The sequence below is a fragment of the Aythya ferina genome (genome assembly GCF_964211825.1).
Source record: "Aythya ferina genome assembly, chromosome: 2".
Taxonomy (NCBI): Eukaryota; Metazoa; Chordata; class Aves; order Anseriformes; family Anatidae; genus Aythya; species Aythya ferina.
The window spans coordinates 122157740-122177637 of record NC_140297.1 but is presented as its reverse complement, the minus strand read 5'-3'; positions in this window follow the sequence as shown (position 1 = coordinate 122177637).

The following is a 19898-nucleotide window of genomic DNA, read 5'->3' as shown; positions in this document are numbered from 1 at the left end:
AGTAAAGTATTCTAATGAACTTAGAACTACTGTGTTAGAACAAAGTTAGTAATATAAGGACAAAGACGTAAGTTAAAAGATGATTGTCTTTTTTTTTTTTTTTTTTTTTTTTGGTAGAATTTATTAGGAATAATATGGACAAAGAATATGGAAAGATGTTAAGAGTGTGAATTTAAAAAAAAAAATGGACTCTGGAAAAGCAGAGACACCAATCCTGAAGATCCTTTAGATTGCGCAGAGCCACCCATAGTTATGCTGCAGTATATCAAAGTGGACACTGACTGATATAGGCATTGAGGGCATTATATTCAGAGGGGTTGTGCTGAGCATGCAACTGGATCTGAAAGATTGTCCTTATTGATCCAAGACTGGGAGTCCAATTAGACTGCAGACTACCACAAGCCATTGCTCTGTAAGCATACTAATACCCCTAACAATAAATGAAAGGATCTTTGTTACAGTGGAATTTCATAAATCTTGAGAAGAATCAAGAGAGGTCCTCTTGTGTTCAAATAGTTTATTACCTCACTTTAAGCTCCACTCTCTTTCCTACTAGTAAGCCTCTGACCAAGTTCTATTCTTTCTGTTTTTGTAAGATTTTAGTGCTTGGCTTTGGATACAGCACTCGCTTATCTTGATTTCCAGACTTTTACAATTCTTGCCCCATGCCAGCATTACTTGATTTCACTAATACATAATCTTTATCTCAGAATTGCAACATTTCTGTCAGGTTCAGAGGAGCTCAGATTGGGACTTTTCTGTTATATTCAAAAACTAATTGAACAAGTTTTGAAAAATAAGCATCATAGCGTCCAGCTCTATACCTTTTATTCAAGCAAGAATACAATGGTTTCTGTTTTGTTATTTCCCTGCTTTGTTCAACATAAAAAATCAACACTCTTTCTCCGTTCATAGATCTCTTTGTTTCAGCTTCCTTTTCTTCAGTGTTGCTTATTCCTTGCTCTGTTGCATGCACACGTTTGGTTAATTTACCCAATTTAGCGTCCATTGCATCTCCCTTTCATTTAAGTCTCTCCCATGCTGTGAAGAATGACTGTACAGGTCCATTTTATTTCTCTAAATATTGCTGCAATATCTACAGGAGCTTCTTTTTCCCTAAAGGGCACTGAGACAGATGCTGTGTTTTCCATAATGCCTGTGAATTCTCTTGAGTAACCTTCACTGGACTTCTGTGGATTACATGACAATTCTGAACTGTTGTTACTCTTAATAATCTGTTGCTCTACTGTAATCTCTTGCTCATCTTTCTTCAATGCTGCCAAAAAGTTAAGATCCAGAAAGGACTAAAAATTTAAATATTAGACTAGATTGCAATCTAAACCACTTGGGGGTAAGTATATAAAAATACAAGTATTTTGGCACCTACCTCCAATGGAATTCACAACCAAGACTACAAAGGCAGCATACTGATTTCTATAGGAACATAGACCTTGATAGGACATTGAAAACTGGACACAGTTTTCAGAGACAGGGTGAATCAGTCAGTTCTTTCAGCAGAAAGCATCCCTCATCCTCCCTCCAGGCTGCCAAGTACAACATGCTGTTTTTAGAGCAGGCTGGAAGAGGGGGAAAGGGGTGTCTCCTGAATTCCTTTGGAGAGGCAGGGCTATGAAAACAACAAAACCCTGGTCAAATTTACTATCAGTGCACAATTAGAGTTTGTCATTTTAGTATTTTTCCATTAAAGCATGCTTAGTGTGACTCTGTATCTAATAATGATTCTGAGATAGAGACAAAAATATCTTTTTTATTATTATTATTTTAGTTTACTTTAAATTAAAAAAAAAAAAAAAAAAAAAAAAAACAACCTCAAACTGAAATTATTGAGAATTTTATGCTTTGGCAACTTAAATTAAAAATATTTTAATAATATTTATCAGAGATGATGGTAGTGGTTTCATTTTTATTTTTTTTTCTCACTTTGTCTTTGAAAAGTTTCTGGTTTGATTCCCAGTAGGTCAGATTCAATTTCAAATGTGATGCCTTTGCTGAATTGCAGAAGAAAGTCAGAAGATGATTAAATATGCAGAACTGCAGACAGTAATGGTCAAGGCTGAGTCTGCAAAAGAGAGTGAAATGTGAAATAGAAATACATGTCCTTAATCTTCTTTATTACTGATGATTTGGTATTTGGGGGCATATATACAGGAGTTTTCAAGTAGCAAATTCTCTTCAGGAAGGATATATAATTTACTTTCCTTATTATTTTTTCTTAAAATATTCCACTGAATATTTCTCCAACTCTTGGCTTGATTTTGAACAGAAACTTCAGCAAAATAAGTCAATTATTATCAGGACTAAAGAACAAATGGTAAACTGTGTTGGCCATACACATTTCAGGATGTCCATTTTAAGGTGTCTAAAAGAGGCTTTTAATAAATTAAATATTTATCCTGTGAAATGAGGTCAATTTTCAGTCTTCCAAAAACTGAGATACTCAAAACCATTACTATTGTAAATTTTGGCCATGTGCACATGCGTGTATTTATCTGCATGTATGAGTATGCTATTGTAACGGTTTTAATTTTCTCTAACTTCCCTGAATAATTTGCTGGAAATTCTTCCCTTGTCATGTATAGTAATATGGATTTACCATGTAATTAAACATATGGTGACAGATTTAGTTATACAAAATGCTATTTGTCAAATAATATATCCACTAAATTTCAATAAATGTTTACTATATGCCTTATATACATTAAATAGGTGATAAATTTCATTAGAGAGATTCTCAAAACTTTTTTTTTTTTTTCCTAAATCCTAGTCACTTTTAACACATTTAAATTAAATCCGTATTTCAGTGACTATATTTAAAGTGTGGCTTAAATTCCCTGTAGTTCACCTCAGAGGTTTTTTTATTTTTACTTCTGGCTAATAAACTAAGAGGCATACCAATCATACCAGTAAAACCCCAAGCAAGCTGCCCTGTATCATACTTCACACTTCATCAAGATTCTTCCTTGTGTAGTAATACTATTCATAGGGTTTTATATTTGTTTGTTTTGTTTCTATGGTTATTTTTCCACTTACCTTAGGAAGTGGGATTGGTTTTTCTCAGCTTCCAATCTCCACTAGAACATTCTGAGTTCTCCAGAAAATCACTTAAAGCTCTTACTGGTTAAATAGAGCTGAGTGAACAGACGTGATTTATCTACATCTGCTTGAATGAGGTGAAAACAGTCTCAGATACAGGGAAAAAAATACAGAAAAGATTTCACCTCCTAAAGTTTGTTTAGATCATTTGGTTATTTCCATTATAAAAAGCATACATCTAACATTGTAGGCCCCCAAAACTGTCCTTAAAAATAAATTAACTTGTATCAATAACTAGAAAATAATTACACAGCAATTCTCAAATTTAACAGCTAACATTCTCTTTATCACCCATCCTATGTCCCAGTTCAAACTACATTTTCTTTTTTAGGAAAAAAAAAAAAAAGCAAACCACAACAACAACAAAACAAAACAAACAAACAAAAACCAATAACATAACTACAGAGGAGTTTCACTGCTCTACAGGACTCTGAAAAATAAGCAGCAAATTGAATTCCAAAACTACAAAATCTCCCCAGTGTTTGAGAAAATGCCTTTACACATATGTTCTTGTCACAACTTCACAGAAAGCCTGGAAATTTGAATCATCCCAGTCATCATACTATAATCATGACAATCACTCAAATAGCAAGCATGCATTCAGGATGTGAAGGACAAAACAAGTAGATCCAGTCTCCTGGAACTTTAATGGGAATTCACATACTTTGCTGGGATTTTCCTCTTCAGTGTGCTAACAAACAATAAGATCTACATCAAACATGCAGACGGCTGTTCAGTCCCAATGAAGAAGTGCACACCTTTTCAACTAGTCTTACAGTTTTCCTAAGCATGTTAACATGCTAGCTCCTGCTCCCCAGGAAGGTGTTTTCTTCAATGCCATGTGTCTGTCCTCTGCCACAGGGATAGGGTGTTCTTCGTCTATCCTAATGACCAACAGCTATGAAGTCATGCAAGTTTTCTCATCTTCTCTAAGAGTAATTCCTTATCTCAGAGGGCTGTTTTGTCCATTCCTAAATTGATAAGGAATCAAATGCTTATTATAAAAAGAATTGAAATCTTCCTGGCAAGTAGAGATGAAATATACTTTGAGACTGCCACCACATGGACATTTAAAAAGACACAGAGAAGTCAATGAGTCATTGAGTTCCTCAAGAAGCAAATGGGATGCAGATAAATAAGCTCCTTCAAATAGAAGATAGAAATTTCTTCTTATTCCACACCCTACCAGCTTACAAAGCCCATATTGTCTATGGAATATGTCAGACTAAGTTTCAGGTCGTTCAGCTGAAATAAATCAAAATCCTTATCTTTTCTGTTTTTACTTAGGGTGAAATCAAACCTAGCTGTAGCATCCAGAAGATTTGAAGAGATGGTGATAGAAATGATTGCATCCAACAACACAAAGCCTAGAGATGCAGTCTTCTCTTTGTCTCCTCTAGTGGACTCTTGTACATGCTAAATATGTAAACAACAGCTGCAGGATGTAAAAAGCCACTAAAAGCTCAGTCCTGTGTTTCAGGTATTAAATTACTCAAGCTCACAGAGACTTATTTTTGTTCTGATTTTAGAGATGTTGACTAAGTAAATCTTATGTTGACAAGAATGAGAGCAAATTGGAAGCTAATTTGTTGCTGGCTGATGTCAGAAACAATATAACTTTCCCACTGATGCTACACAAAGAACTTTATTCCTAAATAAAATACTTTGATAAAAAGCCATCCTCTTCATGTAATTAGAAAATACAAGAGGGTAAAGCTAGAATTTAAGCTTTAATAGTGAAAGATAATAAATCCTGTTTACAACCCTTACAACAAAAGGCTTTCTATAACACAAAAGAGATGGAGAATTCAGTTTCAGAAATATTCTGAAAGCATGTCATCTCAGAGCTATAATGAATTGTTTCAGTCTGCTAGAGAAGAAAAAAATATAACAAAGTAGTTTGGCAATTTCAAACAATGTGCAAGCTTTTGTCCTCCACTGAGGATGAATAATTAAGCACACCAGAAAACATGATCTACTACCAAAACATAGTTCAAATACAGAAATACCTTCAAAAAATATATATATATATATTATTTATTGGGTTAAAATCTTTAAGCATGTGATAGGCTGTTGTGTATAAGGGTGAGTGAATTGCTGTGTGGTGCTTAGCTGCTGGCTGGGTTAAACCACAACAGGTGTCCTTACTGTGTCCTCTTTGGCCTTAATACAGGAAAGTATTTACATTTCTACCTGTCTGTAAGTGTGAAAGTCACCATTTTTGTGTGTGTGTAAATGTGAATAACAGTTTGCCCTGTGGTCTTAATATATTAAGGGATATTATGACCAGTATCAGATTAGGCATTAATTGTGGAAAATTTCAATTGCAAAAATTGATTGGATCAAAGCTTCATTAGGATGAGATGCAGAAATAACATTTTTGAATGTAGGAAGTGGCTAATTCCAAGAAATATTAGTCTCAGAATCCAAGAAAAGGCATTGTTCTGAATTTGGTTGTCAGTATTGCACACAACATAACTCAGGAAGTACTAGTGGGAGAGCCTTTTTGTAATATAAATGACAGCTTTAACATTGCAGAGGATAGAGAAATAGAAATAAATACAGCATGTGGCTATGAAATTTAAAGAAAGAAGGATTAAAAAAAAAAAAAAAAAAAAAAGGAAAAAAGGGAGGAAACAATAAAAAAAAAAAAAAAAAAAAAAAAAAAAAAGCCAAAATCCAAATGGGAACATTCCAGACTGGAGTCTGCCTAAAACACTAGTGGAAGAAATGTGGGATGTATGAAAAAGGAAAGAAAAGCAGACAAAAAAACCTGCAATGGGATAATGGGATCAAAGGGAAATCTTACAAGCTTATCACAGGGAAAATATTAGCATTTAAAAAATGAAAACTTTTCCTAAATGAAGAGAACTCTATAAGAAAATAATAGATCATAAGAAGAGAATAAGAGGTCTAAAAATTATTTGAAATATACCTTGCAAAAAATATTCTAGATGATAAAAATAAGTTCTTTCAGCACTTCAGTGTCTGGAAAATTGGTGGTAATATCTGTGACAAGTGTGTAAAACAACTCATGAGTGAAAAAAATAATAATAATAAAAAATATCAGAAAAGCTCAGTTGTTGAATTCCTTGATGAAGATACTGGGAACAATCTCACATCTGAAGTACTCTTTGCAGTAGATGTCAGAGGAGCTAGATCCAGTTGAAATAACTATAACACAAAGTACTAAACTGAATGGGTAGGCTGGAAGTCTGCAAGTCACCTTGTCTGTGTAGGATTCACCCAAGGATGAAATTCATATGAAACTGCAAAAGTAACACCCTTGTCACAGTGACCCATATGTTACCCACGTGACATAGGGTTACAAACAGTCAGGTGGCAGGTGGAGTGCCAGCATAAGTCCTTGGGAGGGCCCAAGAGAGGATCCTGGGAACTACAAACTGGCATGGTAGCCATTGCACAGAAAATGGTGGAGACTGTATCAAAGAATAGAGCAGGCTGGGCCCAGCTGGGAAAAAATCTGTGTGGTTTCTCTGAGGGCAAATACTGTCTCCCTAACCAGTTGGAGATCTACAAGGATGTCAGTATGCACATGAAAAAGATAACACTTCAAAGGTTATTTAAGAATCAAGATTGCAAGAGACAAGAAAAAAATTCTAGTTGAAATGTAAGGCTGGTTAAGGTCAGGAAGCAAAAGGTTGGACTTACTGCCACTTTCCAGGATGTAGAAGAGTCAAGTGGGGTTCCCCGTGGATCAATGCCAGCACAGTTTTTACCTGACATCTTTTTTCCCAAGACACCTGAAGAAAAGAGCCTGTGAATGTGAAATCTCTAAATTTCCAGACAAAACTAAGTTCTTCTGGGAACTCAGATGTTGTGACAATACCAAGCAATTCCAGAAGGACACCATAAAACTGAGTGACTGAGCAAAAATGTGGCAGATGAGCTTCAGCGTGGATAAAACACTTAAAGAAAATAATCTAAAATGTTCCTAATCTAAAATGTTGCAGTGCTGAACTCAGAACTGCAGCTTCAGAAAGAGATCTTACAGTCGTCACTGACAGGTTCTTGAAATCATTGATTTAATGGGTAGGAGTCAACAAAGTGTTTACAATCATCTAGAAGGATCTTGAGAAGAGAGAATATCTTTTTGCTACTGTATGAAAATATGATGAACTCATATCTTGAGTTCAACGTGTACTTCTGGTTCTTGCATCTCAGGAAGGAAGCAGAGTTTAGGAAGGTTGGAATGTGGCAATTATAATGTCCTAGAGGGCAAAGCAGCTCATGTTGTGAGCAGAGGCCAGGGCTTTCCAGTTTCAAGACAAAATGGTTGTGCAGGGATAGGTTCACAAAATGAATGAGGTTCACAAAATCTTAAAAGCAGTGGATAATAATGTGGAATTGTTGTTCTTGAAGTCCTGCAATAAGAGAAAAAGAGAACACGATTAAACCAGCTGAAGATCTATTTAAAAGAGCATTCTAACATAGAAGGTGTGGAAGGTACTTATCCAGCACTATGTTGTGAAAGCAGAATGTGTCAGCAAGCTCAAATGGGAATTAAGAAAAGTTATAGATAGCACCTTCAGGAGTTGTTGAATATTGTGGTGTGAGGACAGGAAGGTGGGAGTTAATCTGTGCACCTATTCATTTCAACATGATATCAAAATACAGTCAAAGCCCACAATCACATGTGTATATACACACTTGGGAACAAGAAAATGCTCCCAGCTTGCCTTTCTCACAGGGAACTTAAGTAACTTCCATGAACATCTAAATGTTCAGGTGCTTAGGAGCACATTTAAATGAAAAATTTAAAGGCTTGAAGGCTTACTTAAATCAGTTACTCATCAGGGACTCAAGCTTGGACCATGCCTATATTTTCTCTGTCTTGAGAAGGGAATGAAGTTCATTCTGAAGGAACTCTTTACCACAGACATTTCTATACAAGTGACAGGCAGTATAATGTTAAGTATAAATATTATTGCATAGAGTATGTTTCCATTACCCTTTAACAGTACTTTTACTAATAATTATTCATTCATTTACTTTCCAACATGCCAGCGATTGCATCAAGAAGAGATTTTTAATAAACTTTCCATGCTTTCCCTATAAATATATTTTTTTAAGTTGTAATAAAACAAGAATTCTGGCTACTTTGGTGTTTATAATATGAAGCTCAGAATTTCCATAGATCTTTGACAGTGCCAAAATAAATCCAAATTATAATGCCCACAGGAGAGTCAGAGATCAAAAAGTCTGTGACTCTGATAACTCTTTGCTGTGTACCTACTTCATGTATCAAATTCTTTTCAAGTACCTCTAACATAAGCCTTTTATGAAACCACCCGTAATTCTGTCTCATTGCTAGCTTCATGCAAAATGGGAAAGAAACTGCCTCTATACCTAGTATTTTTGCTAAGACTTCTATTTCATCCAGAAAGAAAGTATTTTGCTAGAGGTAAAATAAAGTAGAAAATAAAGCACCATAGGAAGGACCTCTGCAGTTGGTTTTCACTTTGAGCTTTTAGTGATGCTTGTTCTCCCCTATTAATGTAGCCAGCATTGTTAACTCTTTCCAGTGAAAGGCTTTGGAATGAAGGGACAGAGAACTTTGGAGAATATTTATATCCAACATCATCAAAAGCCTCCTTGCTGCATAGTAGTGTTTTGCTTGTTTGTTTGATTTGCCCAAAGTTTTTATATTCTTAGTTAGAATGACAAATTTCATATATTCTTTATGGTGATAGATGATAATGATAATGATAGTTATTATTGTCTAACAAACCCAGAGAGGACTGAGGACTCCAGTGTGCTCAGTGAAGTACAAATAAACACACTACAGTACTGGCCTAGAAGAATTAGGTCATGTAGAACAGGTGGGTAAAATTATTTATGCTACACAAAACTACCCGAAACAAAGATGGATAAGCACATTGTAAATTTCAGTGCTTCCTACATATAATCACACTGACTGTGAGAACAGAATGGGCTATTAGATGTTCCAGAATTTTCTTGACAGCTGGTTGACATTCATGCATCTGCCAGTGGACATACGTGGAGGTGCAAGGGAAGATTTCTTGAATTTCCTGCATTGGAAAATTAAGATATGAGAAGTTATTTCAAAATGTTTGCAGTCTGAATCTGTCTTGCTGCTTACCCCAGGCCATTACAGGTGTGTTTTAAATCATTTGAGTTTAAGCAGAGCATCTGTTACTGTTATGACACTGGGGGGTGGTGTCTCACCTTCCAGACAGCAACACATTTGATGGTGGGCATTTTCCATGCTGTTGCAACACCACAGCACATGTGTAAAGTTGTATGATGAGGAACACTGAAGCAAACAGTAAATAATTTTTTGGTATTTGAAGAGTGAATGTATAACAAGAAACTGTGAGAAACACAACACAAGACTGTTGTACATCTATTTTTGCTTCCTTTACAGTGCAGACTCCAGAATAGATTTTAAATTCTTTTCCTAGAAGAGCACACAAACAAATTCAGTACCTACTCACAAGGTATTGGCAGTGGGCAATGCTGAGAGTTAAGCAAGAATGCAGTCGTACCTTAAGCATACTTCAGGAGGGATAGCGCATTGAATCTTAGAATTACAGAATCATAAAATCATAGAACATTCCAAGTTGAAGGGATGCACAAGGATCATTGAGTCAAACAACTGGGTCCACACAGGACCATCCAACAATCAAACCACATGCCTGAGAACATTGTCCAAATGTTGCTTGAATTCTGACAGGCTCAGTGATGTGACCAATAGCCTGGGGAACCTGTTCTAGTGCTTAACCACCCTCTTGGTAAAGAATCTTTTCCTAACATCCAGCCTGAACCTCCTCTGATGCAGCTTCATGCCTCTCCTTCACAGTCTATCCCTGGTCACCAAAGAAATCAGTGCCTGCCCCTCTACTCTCCTCATGAGGAAGCTGTAGGCCACCATGAGGCCTCCCCTCAGTCTCCTCTAGGCTGAACAAACTAAGTGAGCTCAGACATTCCCCATACATCTTGCCCTCCAGACCCTTTACCATCTTTGTTACCCTCCTTTGGGCACTCAGTGATAGTTTTATGTCCTTCTTATACTGTGGTGCCTAAGACTGCACACACTACTCTTGGTGGGGCCACTCCAGTGCAGAGTAGAGCATGACAATCTCTTCCCTTGACCGGCTAGCAATGTCATGCTTGATGCATCCCAGGATATGGTTGGCATACTGTTGACTCATATTCAAATTGCCATTGACCAAAACCCCCAGATTCCTTTTCGCAGGGCTGCCTCTCTTTCCCCAGTCTGTACATATATCCAGGGTTGCCCTTTGCAAGGTGCAGAATGCGGCACTTGCTCTTGTTAAACTTCATATTATTGATGATTGCCCAGCCCTCTAATTTATCAAGATCTCTCTGTAATACCTCTCTACCCTCAACATAGTCAACAGTTCCTCCGAAGTGTCATCTGCAAACTTCCTTAGTTACTTTCAAGTCTTGCATCCAAGTAATTTATGAAAACATTAAAGAGAACTGGCCCTAAAATGGAGGTCTACAGAACCCCAGTTCTGGCTGCTTCCAGTTACAACTGGCTGCCAGCCTGTTGTAACCCCATTTACTAGAACCCTTTAAGCCCGACTCATCAGACAATTGTTCACCAACAATACATGTATTATTTATTTATCTAGCAGTGTGCTGGAAATTTTGTCCAGAAGAATACTGTGAGAAACAATATTGAAAGTTTTGCTGAAATCCAAAAATATTACAACACCTAGCTTCCCTTGGTCAACTAGGTGGGTGACTTTGTCATAAGAGGGAATTAAGTTAATTAAGAATGACTTTCTCTTTTTGAACCCGTGTTGTTTGTGACCAATGACTGCCTTATCTTTCATGTGTTTTTCAATAACTTCCAGAATAATCTTCTCCATAATTTTACCAGGCACTGAAGTGAGACTGACAGGCCAGGGTCTTCTTCTTGCCCTTCTTGGAAATGGGAATGACATTTGCCAGCTTTGAGTTAAGTGGGACCTCTCCAGATTTCCAAGACTGTTGAAAAATAATTTAGAGTTATTGCAATGACATTACCTGTCTCTCTGAGTAGCCTGAGATGAAACCCATTGGGTCCAGAAGACCTGCATGCATTCAGTTGGAGCAGCTAGTCCCACACAAGTTTGGTGTTGCCTGAGAGTTTATCATTACAGCAGTCATGGTCCACCAGCTCACCATCATTGGTGTTGAGAAAACAGAGGTGAAGAAGGCATTAAATGTCATTGCTTGGTCTATGTCCCTATTTGTGAGGTGAACATTCTCATCAATTAGCTAACCGGTGTTATCTCTGGTCCTACTTTTGCTGTTAACATATTTAGAAAAAAAAAATAAAGAAAAAAAAAATCCCCACAGTACTGTCCAGCTTAAACTCTAATTGTGCTTTTGCCACATGAATTTTCTCCCTACAATGGCAAACAGCATCTCTGCAGTCCTTTCATGTTGCCCAACCTCTCTTCTAGAGCCCATACACTTCCTTACATATGTTTCATTGAGACAGGGAGAACACAGAAAAATGTTTAGCTCCCAAAATTGTACTGTGGCTTCTTCATATGCATTTTTTCAAATGTTTTCTGCTTTGGAATGAGCTCACTCTTCAAAGAATAATTTGAAGCAACATCTGTCAATAAACTGAAGCTGATGTTGCTGTTATGGTCTGCTGTTATGTGTCATTATTATAAATTAACTTTCTCTAATATGCTTAGAAAATGTAACTCCACCTGAAAAAAAAAAGAGGAATTTCCCTGTTGATTATGATCCTATATATCCTGCTGGTCATGTTAATTATGTTCTGTGCCAGAAAACATGATGTTGAGGTAAGCCTTGAACCTTTGTGTAGGCCAGCTCTGCTTGTCCATTTGGCATGGTTTAATTTACACTTGGTATCAAGAACTATGTGTAGCTTTTTGTCAGAAGATGTCATTGTATTATCTGGCCAAAACTGGGTCAATATAGTGATAAAAATTAAACTACTTTGCTTCGATGTAGTTTAAAGAAAACTTTTTTTTTTTTTTTTTTTTTTTGTAGCACGCTGTTTTCCTCACAATTATGGACAACAAATGTGGAAAATGACTATAAATATAATAGGCAATGTTCTAGAATAACTGATATTTCATAGTTACACCATATTTTTTCATCTTCAGAAAATCTGTATTAATATATCACTGTCCAATGGAATCTCAGAAATGGCAACTAAGAAACATACTTTTCTGAAACTAATTGGTTTTGCATATACAGTAGTGAAAGCAAACTGAAAAATGTTTTCCTGCCTGGTGAACATTCATGTTATAGCCTTGAGCAAACAGGGGTAGTTTTCTTTTCAACTTCATTTTTGGCACAACGTCTTCACTTAAACAGACTGCAAGCTTATAAATCTTGACTAGCTCTTAACTACACACAAGCTTATTGTACATACATTCAGAGACTGTCCCTACTGCACTCCAAAAAGCTCATAATTAGAGTAATTATCTGAGACCTTTTTTTTTTTCCAAAATAATCTGATAAATGAAAAATTAAATATTTTGCACATTTCTGGGGAAGAAACTTTTTACTTTGAACTTAAAATCTTTAGAAAGTTGGGGAACAATGAAGAGAAAATATGAACAGCTAACCAACATTAAGGAAAATAATTGGAATGCTAAACATCTGGTTTTGTCAGAAAATAGATATGTTACAACTAGAAACAACTTCAGATATCTTATGATAATTACTATAAAAATCTGAACAGAAAAAGTCAGTGGAGTCAACTTTTCAGGGAACTTCAAACACACTTTGAAGAAAGTGTGTTTTCAGCCTTGATCTGAGCCAGAGGAAAATCTAATAATTGAGTTTAAGATTAGAAATGAGCATTACATTTAAAAATATTTAAATGTGTAAATTGTCTCTGGGTGATGAAACTTGTTTGGTAATTTAAAATGATTTTTTTCTTTTCTTTTAATGCAATATCTTCCTTTAACCTAATACATAATGATTTCTGCTCAATGTGCCCAGAAGGAATTTTTATATCATCATTCACAACTTAGCAATAATAAAAATCAAGTTTAAAAATGCCGGACTTTTTATTATTATTATTTTTCCTGAAAGACAAGCAATAATATTTGTAGCTGATCGCAGGTTCTTTCCTTTCTCGGTTCTGTTTCTTTTATTTTTCCAGCATAAAGTACATAAACTGTAGTTATCTTAAACTGCTTCAAGAAATATCTCAGCAACTCTCTGAAACAAAAGGGCTTCCTCATTGCTCACCCATCTGTAGCATAAACTGTAAATATTTTTCTTTTCTTTTCTGAGAATTGCAGATATAAAATCTTCTTTTTTTTTGATATATAGAATTTCAGCATATGCAACTAGCTTGTTGATATAACACTGTTGATTGATATAAAGTTTTGATCTAAAACTAGGATAAGTTATTCGTCTTTACAAATTTATATATACTGGTTAGAAAAACCATACATCACTGTATACCACCATATGTCGAGGCAAACAGAATTAATACATATATAGCTAGTAAAAAAAAAGGTAAGCAGAAACAGAAAGAGACAGAATATTTGAGAAGGAACATCCAGCAAAATTGCACATCCCCACTGAACAAGAGAGCACCTAGGCAACAATTTATTTAATTTTGGAGAGTCACAGGAAATTCAGTGGGGTGGGAAGACTTTAAGAATAGACCCACAACACCAACAGATAAATAATCTGGTGTTTATTTATCAGGACAAATATGACAGGTGGATAGCAATTTTTATTCTACAACATATACTAAATGTCTACATGAACCAGAGCTTCTTCACCTCCATTCCATTTAGATTAGTACAGCTGATACTCAGGGAAGCAGGACCCTCTCCCCACCTGGTGACATGCCAGGTCCATGGCCTATTGCTTGGGTCCTAAATGTGCCAGTGCCTCACAATCTCTGGCTTCTGCATGGTCTTGCATGTCTGTATACAACATTCTCTCAACAACAGAAAACATTTAACTGTTTTATCTTTCTAAATTATATTCATGTCATAGGTCACTATTGGCCTTGTTAGTCATGTAGCCTTGCACCAATCCCTTTGACTTCTTCTGTACCTAAGGTTTCTCTCACTATGTTTTCTCTCACCCATTGGGCTTCCTGCCCCAAATGTGATTAAAAAAAAAACAACAACTGTGAACTCAGCAATAGGAACTGCATATAAATTTGACTATTGCTTCTTTATTTTTATAAGTCATATTAAATTAATGCCATCAGTTGGAACCAGTAGTCAAGGACTCATTTTTGGGGGCACCAGTTTCAGTGAAGGCTGCACTGCATCTCATGACAGGATGATGCATCAAGCAGGTGTAGTAGTCACTGGTGTAAGGTCCTAAACCAGTTAAGGAATTCTATGCTTCCTATATCTCTATATCTGTGCACTATACATGATATATGTATATACACACTGAGAAAAGGCTTCCATCCTCATCTCCGTCCTCCACTGTCATCCTGAGCTCTCTTAACAAAGCAGTTTCTGCTGCAACAAGCATTAGCTCTACAGGGAGGGAGAGCCTTTTACACAAGAGGAAAACTTTTCTTAAGGTGGTTCGGATCTATGGAAGTTGCATGCTAACCATTTATTTGCTAAGTGCCTCAACAAGCTAGTCATAATATATAAGGAAATAAATGACTTGTGAGGTGATAACAATTATTGACTCAGTACAAAGCTTTATTTTATTATTTTTCTTTAGTACATTGCATCAAATTAACAACATTCTGTTAATTTTAACATACTTTCCAATTTGAATGGCTACTTTCAGTGTAGCAGAGCATGTACCGTCTTAATCTTAAAAAAAAGAAGAAGGGTATGGCCACAATAATGTACACATTTCCCACTTTACAGATATTCTTCTTTTCCTACCTACATGCAATACAGATAACTAAACTGGAATTTAAAGAGTCTGAAGATCTCTAAGAGATTTGTAGAGAATGGAAGACACTGAGGGCAATCTCTGGTTTTAGTACTACTTATTTGTTATGCTTCTTTACTTCCACAGTCCTTCCTTTTCCTTTCTTCTCTTTGGATTGCCAATATAGTATACATGTATCTTTAGAAAAATTCCTTTCTGACTACCTATGTGTATTACAAATATTTCTATGTACTTTTATGTATACAAATACTTCTACACCCATTATCTCTTCATATATCCTATTTCCTTAAAGTCTTTTCTTACTTTACATCTTGTCAATTTTGACCTGGTAAGAAAAGAAACAATGTTTCTGTAGTCTATAAAACTATTTGGGTAAGGGACAATATGATCTTAATATACACGGGACTGGACAGAGTAGGTCAGATCAAAACTACTTTTAGTCCCACATCCTGTTTTCAATGTAGGCAATGATAGATTCACTAATACACTTTAAAATTTTTAAATTTAGGGTTTTCAGAACTCAATATAATTTATTAACCTTAAATTCCTTCATTCTCTTCTTGAAGCCATGTAAACTTTTAAATCAAAACAACATTGAGAATATTTTAAAAACTATGTTTAGACTTCCATGCATACAAGAAGAAAGCAACCAAATGAGAAAAATAAATAACTACAGGTATTAAATATATAAAACAATATAAATCAATATTCAAACTTATGAGCTGAAAATCACTTTCATGAATATGTAAGATAAGTCATAACTTTTTTATAAAGTCCAGAGGATCTTCAGTTTATAAAACACTAATAAACTATACCAGTAGGTTTCTTTGTTTTATTCAATATTCTTTTCACTCTTGTGCTTACATTACATAAATGCCAAAGAAACTGTCCCATAATCTGCAATTAGCACTGAGTGATATTTAGAAGTAGCAACCAAAACCCAAAATATCTTTTCTCCCAGCACTTTCAGAGATTTAAAATGTATCCTAGAAAAATATACATATCTAGTATATGGTATTAAAGTATTATAATAGGCAGCATTTCTTTAGAAATGCTTGGAGTTTCTAATCACAGATGAACTGAAAATCTCAGCTCTAAGTACAGGCAATTGTTTCTCTCCACTTTATAAAACTTTTGAACTTGAATGTCTCACAATTGTCACAGTCTTTTGGCTTGATTAATGAATCTTCCTTTGGGATAGCAGATTCTGCTGCAAACATATCACAGGCTTCAGGAACATAAGGAGTTCTTCACATAAGCAAAATCTACTGTACCTTATCATCTTCATAAGGTGACAGAAATCGTCTATTATTACTCCTGCTGTTGTATAAAGTATACTATCAACTAGAAAACCATTTTGTGTATTTATACGGTAGTATAAATGATAGGTATTGTGGGGTTTGTTTGTTTGTTTGTTTGTTTTGTTTCAAATCAACTGAAGTCTGATATTGTTATATCACACTGGCTCAAACTTTTCCACACAATTTTATAAATCACAGTAAAGACCTCACTGCTTTATGCTGGAAACATTCCACAAGATCTCAAAATACGTATCATTAACCCTTCTGTTTAAAAACAAACAAGCAAACAAAAAAATCCACCTATAGATAAAAATATTATATAAGTGAGTTGACTAGAAATCCCACTAGTCGCCAAAAATATCTGAATGTAATATTAAGAAATGTTGAACTCTATTTAGCACCTGCAAGTCATCATTCACTGGCAATAGCAAAACACAGGCCCCATAAAATAGAGATGTACTGTAAGAAATAAAGTAAAAATATCAGCTTAAATGTCCTTCTGCTCTTTAAAGAAGAATTGTTTTGGAGACAGAAAGGGTAGAAAAATTACTACACTGTTATAAATTTAGTTTCAGTGCAACTGACTAGTCCATAATTCAGTAAAGTGCAGGAAATGTTGGCAGGCTCTTTTCTTGCACCAGTCTTTGAAGGACTGCAGAACCTCCCAAAAGCACCCTCCAAAGGTGTCCTCTCTGTGTCCCCTGACCTCCTTGTTGCTTGATACTTCAGCCAACTGTGTCTTATATATAGGAAAGTAATTCTTCCTTAGAAAGCTTAGAGTTCAAATGCAAAATACCACCATAATGTAAGTTAAAATGGTGACAGGTGAGTTTGGATCTGGCAGCTATGAAGGACATTTCCACTGCATAGAAGTGAGCAACTTATGCAGGGGAAGATACCTTTTTAGAAGGGGTTTGGAGCACAAAAGGGAAAGATAAAACAGGTATGCCTGAAACTCATGATGGCCCATGATACTGGTATCTTTACCTGCAAACATACCATTTATTGCTGCTGTTTTTCTGTGCCTGTTCATTTGGAGTGTTTCAACATGCCATACTCTTCTATGAGTTCAGGTGTGCTTTCTTTTACTGTCACCTGCCTGCCTCTTACAGGCATTCTAAATTTTCTTGACGAAATATTTTTTTTTCCACTGTTCATCCTGTTTTGGCCTCATATCTTCCTTTCTGTGATTTTTAAGGCAGAACTGATCAGTTTGGCCCTTTGTTTTCTGTATCAGCCCATATCAAACTCATCTCTTGGGGAGGAATAGGAGACAGCCAAGGAAGCTAAGCACACTCTGGGCACTCAGCTTCACATTCTTCCTCTTGACCATACAAGCTATCTTCCAGGCAAATTTTGAAGTGATTCACATGTGCAAAACCTATTCAGGATGAGATGATGGCGCAGTCTTGTGTTTCTCAGTGTTATCTCTCGGTCTTAGCCCCTGTACTGTCTACTAATTTGGACGTGTGTAATTTTACTGCTGACATTATGTTACAATTTTGAGATTGTTAGAATCCATATGTTCATTTCCTGTACATAAAAAGAGAATAGTAATAGGGAATTTCCCCACTGCATTGCCTTGTAATAGGGAAAATGGCAAAAAGGTAAGCAATTCATGACTCTGGGGAGTTTTCTTGTCAGAATAGTGTGTTTCAGGTGAATGTCCCTCTGTAAACCACATGTGCAGAAGATGGAAGGTGAGGCACTTGCAAGCAGAGTGGATTTGGAATTTTTATAAATATTAAAAGTGCAGGATTTTTGCTATTTGGCTGGATGTTATTTTCCAAGGCTTAGTTCTATAGAAAATAAATGAAATCTCTATCATGCAACTTTTCATGCATACTAATGTTATTATAGGGTGCTGAATATATTAGGAATCAACATAAGATAGTATTGGGATGATATATGCTGTGTGGTCTAAACATACATTAATGAAAATGCAATAAAGTAGTTATGTGGTATTTTGTGGGGAAATCAACCTCATGCACACATATAGTAAAGGTATCTTAAATGAATGTTTGTTATGAATTATTTATGGTCAAAAACAAAAGAAGTAAATAAGAATATATATGTCGTAATATATTATGTAAAATGAAGCTAAAACAAATTCAGTTTCAAACTTTTGGCTCAGTACTTTGCCATATGCTGTTTGAAACCTGTTGAGATTTGAGATCTGAGTGCTACAAGTCATGTGAAGAGAACATGAATTCACCAGAGAATCTGACAAGAGAGTTTAGCCCTGCGTTGCTGATCTACGGTATCTATCTTTCCTAAACAATCCCTGAAAGTTTGCGTGCTCCAAAGTATTACCTTCGAAAAGAGTGAGCTCATCAACTTCAATGAATTCATCTTTTTCTACTTAAAAACAAGCAGAAAATGCTTGTGTTAAATGTATGCTATGTATACCTATTAGAAAATCTTACTTTTATTCATTGTGAACACCAAAAGAAAAGGGGTTTATTATGGGCATATATTAATGTTTTATGCTGTCTGTTTGTTCAAGGTTCAAAGTATTTAGAAAAACATCACATCCAGTTTTTCAATAACTGACCTCAATTTATAATACTTATCTATTTTTTTTTAATGAAAATATAAGGCTATTCTTGTGTACAAAATTTGAATTCCAGTATATATAAACAATAAGCTGTAACACAAAATCTATAATGTTCATATATGTTTGAAGCAACTAAAATGTCCAAAATATATGGACTGGCTGAAGCTTGTCCTACTAGCTTTAATTAGTCATTATTTCTTGGTAGCAATTACCCAACATGTCATTCTATACTGAATGAATTCCAATTACAAGTGATTGCAGATCATCCTGCATCAATCAGAGAGGATAATTCTTGATTCAATGAGATGAAATGGATAATGTCAATTAGCTTGTTGGTGTTCTTTGATTGCATATTCTTTACAAATAGTGTAACAGCTGAGTTGTACCACTCTGGCTAACTTGGCTAACATTTCACAGATTATGTATAATGTCAAGAACATGAGCTGAAAATGTGAAATACAGTCTGTGTGGTGCATAAAGACTTATTAGTAAAAATGCCAGTACATAGTAAGACAGACTGCATAGTGACATAGATGAAAGGATCTACTGGAAGATAGCTTGGGGAAAAAGGAAAGAGAGGCCTGTGGGGGGGAGGGGGGAGGAAAGGGGTTCTTTCTTTCTTTCTTTCTTTTCTTTTCTTTCTTTCTTTCTTGCATGCCTTCCTGCCTTCCTTGTTTTCCTTCTTGCCTTCCTTCCTTCTTTCCACAAATATTAATCTTGCATGAAACTATCCCTAACATGGGGTTTTACCTCATGTCTATCTCTAATACTTTAAATGTTGTAATGTTCATTACATTTGTCTTCTGCAAACAGAGAGTAGGTTCAAGCTAGCTCAGGCTTACAGGAACAGCCCGAATCTATTAACACAGATTCTGACTAGGCAATCCCTAAATGAAGGAAATGGTGCAGTCTTTTCTCATTTGGCAACAGACTGAAGGGGACTTGAGGTAAGCAGAGGCTACTGATCAAGCCAAGGAGTAGTACTGTGTACAAGTAGTAGCACTGTGTAGTAGTAGTACAAGTGATATGTGCACAAGTGTTTT